General features: G+C 43.5%; 1 pseudogene; it reads right to left on the bottom strand.

Moving 5' to 3' along the window:
- Positions 1 to 1,794: 1,794 nt before the first annotated feature.
- Positions 1,795 to 3,749, bottom strand: LOC129678926 (uncharacterized; annotated as a pseudogene).
- Between the last annotated feature and the right edge of the window lie 270 nt (positions 3,750 to 4,019).

The raw sequence follows: 4,019 nt of genomic DNA, 5'->3' as shown, positions 1-4,019 counted from the left end.
GAATAAGTTTGACTTTCCTATTTATTAAGGAAGATTTATTTTATTTATTTTCATTGTAAGACCCATGGAAATGAAAGAGTTGCAAATATTTCTCATTATACTTTTTCTTTTCTTAAATATATCACATCACATGATAGTGATTATGTTATGATGAGGGGAAGATTGATAAAATGCAAAATACTATTTTAGAAGAAACTATCCTGGCTGCTTTTAGATCTGATGTTTCTGTCTCTTTAAGTATTGAAGCATGACCTTGAACTTCTGATCCAAATACTTTAGTTTCCTGAATGCTAGGATTACATCATTGTCCCACTCAGCTTATGCAGAGCCAGTAATGAAACCCAAGGATTTATGAATGCTTGGCAAGGCAATAGCTGGTGGAATTACAATCTCAGACCTGTTTATTTTCCAATCAATATTTAAAATATCATTAAGATTTCTAAAACTTCACTTTTCACTTATTATATAATTGAGAAATTTTAGAAAAAAAATGATAAGGCATTTGCTAACTAACCTATCAGTAATTGATTTCGAAGAATGTGACAAAGTTTTGTCAAAGTATTGGTGATTCACTTATCCTAAATTAAAATTTTATTATTCAATTATTAGGCATTATGTGAGTGCAGCAGTTTTAAACAGCTATACTACTGGATATGTATTTGGCTTACTTTAGATACTCATTGATAGTTTATTTATGTTCTTAGTTACTGCTCTATTTCTGTGAAAAGACACCATGCTCAAGAAAATTCTTAAGTAAGACACATTTAATTGGATTTACCTACAGTTTCTGAGGGTTAATGCAGGCCCATTATTGCCCATCCTGAAGAGGCCTGCAGAACTTGAGAGCAGTCTTCAGCTTGGAGATCTTCCTCCTTGCTCCCCATCGGGCTGGCCCATGTGAGACACAGACAACAAACCCATCAGACGGAGTGCCAGAGAAAAACAGATGTCAAGAGGCCAGCATAAGAACACAAGCAACAAAATGCAGGGCCATATGATATCACGTGAAAACAGCAGTTCTAGTACAGCAAGCCCTGGAGATGCTATTACACCCAAAGTGCAAGAAAAGGATTTTAAATCTGAGGTTATGACATTGATAGAGGAAAGAAAGGAAGAAAATAAAGCTCTCAAAGAAAAACAGGAAAATACAATCAAACAGGTAACAAAATTGAATAAATCCCTTAAGGAAATACAGGAAAATACAACAAACAGGGCAATGAATGAAACTGTTCAAGAGCTAAAAAGGGAATTAGTAGCAATAAAGAAAACACAATGAAACCTGAACAGAACAGGAATCAAACACAAGCATCACCAATAGAATACAAGATATAGAAGAGAGAATCTCAGGCATAGAAGGCACGATTGAGGAAATCCATATCAGTCAAAGAAAATGCTAAAGTTAAAAAGCTCCTTACACAGAACATCCAAGAACACTGGGACACTATGAAAAGACCAAATCCAAGAATAATAGGAAGGGAATAAAGAGAAGACTCACCACTCCAAGGCCTAGAATATATGTTTTAAATTTTCATATGGAAAAAACAAATAAACAACAACAAAAAACCCATAATAGCTAAAACAATCATGTATTATAAAAAAATCTGGAAGTATCTCCACCCCCGGTCTCAAGCTGTACTTGATTTTTGACAAAAAAGCCAAAATCGTACAATGGAAAAACAGATAGCATCTTCAACAAAATGAAGTCCTTTATTTATCAACTTGGACTTTAGTGCAGGGTGATAAATATGGGTCTATTGGCATTTCTCTACATGTAGATAGCCAGTTAGACCAGCATCATTTGTTGAAGATGCCCACTCCAAGGTCCACTGTTCTTCGGGTAGTCCATGTGTATTGCTTACATCCAGTGGCCCCTCGAACCCATGATTTTTTTTCTTTCTTAGCCCCTGAGTCTTGCAACAGAACTGAATGCTGAGCGCCAGTATCCACTAGAAAATGGACTGGCTTCTCCTCCACCTTGAGGGTTACCCTGGGCTCGGGGAGGGGAACCGAACCCCGTCCTCCCTAATCGTTGTCATCGTTCAAGGTTAGGACCCGGGTCCCTGTGGCTCGAGAATTCAGCTGCTTCTTCTTCCTTTTGGGGCAATCTCTCATCCAGTGTCCCTTTTCCTTGCAGTAGGCACACTGGTCCTTAGACAAAGGGCCCTTACGGTTGCCAGGAACTCTCCCTTTCAGTACGACTTTCCTGAACTATGGTGGCCAGAATCTTAGTCAATATTTTATCCTGCCTCTTGTCTCTCTCTCTTTCTCTTGTCTCTCTCTCTTTCTCTCATCTCCTGTTCTTTCTGTTTCCTCTCTTCTTTTTCTTCTTCTGTTTCTCAACTATAGAAAACTTTCTCTGCTACTTGCACTAAATCCTTCAATGACTTATCCTGCAGACCTTCTAATTTCTGAAGTTTCCTACGAATATCCCTAGCTGACTGATCTATGAAAGATACAGCTACTGTTGCCTTGTGCTCATCTGAAGTAGGGTCATAGGGAGTAAACCGGTGGAACGCTTCCATCAGCCATTCTAAGTAGGCTGCAGGAGATTCCTCCGGCCCCTGGACCACTTCTCTTACCTTAGTCAAATTGGTGGGTCTTCAAGCAGCCCCACAGAGACCCGCCATTAGAGTCTGGCGATAAACTTTCAAGTGCTGCCTACCCTCAGGTGTATTGTAATCCCAGTTAGGACGCGAGAGAGGAAACCCATTATTAATCTCATCGGGGAGAACTGTAGGCCTCCCATCCGCCCCTGGGACATTCTTTCTTGCTTCTAGAAGAACTCATCCCCTCTCCTCGGTAGTCAGGAGTGTCTGTAAAAGCTGTTGGCAATCATCCCAAGTGGGCTGGTGAGAGAAAAGGACAGATTCAAACAAGTCAGTTAAGGCTTGGGGGTTCTCAGAAAAAGGGGGATTGTGGGCCTTCCGGTTGTAGAGATCAGCTGAGGAAAAAGGCCAGTGCTGAAGAGGTTGATTCCCATCCCCATCTGAGAACCCATAGGCTCGTAACAGGAGAGCCACCGAGTCCGGCTGAGTTGCTCTGCGGCTTCATGTCCAGCTGCTTGGCCCCTTCGTTCTGAGGGTCGGTTGGTGATTACAGCAGGACCTCTGGCTGTGTCTGTGGCGTCGACTCTGGCGGTGTTTGCGGCAGCAGTGCTGAGGGACCGACAGCTCCTAGTGAAGGACCTATAAGGGGACTAGAAAAACTGCATGTTAGCCCCACCCTAGACCCGAGGAAGAACTGACAGCCTCCGGGAGACTGACAGGGGAAACGGTCGGAGGTCTGGCAGGAGAACTGGCAAGGGAACTTGCAGGGGTAGGGGCGATGGCTGGCGGATAAGGGGGCGGAAGGTCAAAAAGGAGGAGATCTGCTTCTGGAGAAGTGAGCACTTTCTTTTTCTCCTCTTTCTTAACGGCACAAACAGATGTTGAAGGAGTCTCTGTGGAAAAAACAAAGGGGCGCACCCAGGGGGGTGGATGGCGAACAATGTCCTCCCAGGTTAGGACATAAGGTACCTGATCAGGATGACCCCCCCGTGCTTGGAGAGTCTTAGCCTTAACAGCAAGAATCGTGTCAAGGTGAAAGGTGCCCTCCGGTGGCCATCCAACCTGAAAGGCAGGCCACTCCGAGGAACAAAAGGTTCGCCACTTCGCGTTACTGACTTCCACAGAGAGGTTATGTGCCCTATATCTCACTTCTGAGAAATGGTCAAGGGTGAGGGATAAGGGTGTAGTCACAGTCTGTCCCATAATGAAATCATCCATCAGAAAAGTCAGAGAGGCAACAACAACAGAGACAAAAAGAACCAGGCAAGCAATCAGACAAGGACGCCCTTGCAGGTGATACCACAGTGCCCTAACAGAACGGCTTCCAGGTCGTTCTCTACGAAAATCAGACTCAGAGGGGAGGAGGACAATCTCCGATCCAACCTCCCAGCAGACGGAATCTGGAGCATCCTCCAGCTTCCTGCCACGGGATATTCTGACCTGTCCATCAATTGCAATGGCCTAATCAAACAA

The sequence above is a fragment of the Psammomys obesus genome, unplaced genomic scaffold, assembly GCF_907164565.1.
Source record: "Psammomys obesus unplaced genomic scaffold, mPsaObe1.curated_primary_1811, whole genome shotgun sequence".
Classification (NCBI taxonomy): domain Eukaryota; kingdom Metazoa; phylum Chordata; class Mammalia; order Rodentia; family Muridae; genus Psammomys; species Psammomys obesus.
Note: the sequence above shows the minus strand (reverse complement) of the source record. Positions and strands in the feature narration are given on the sequence as shown.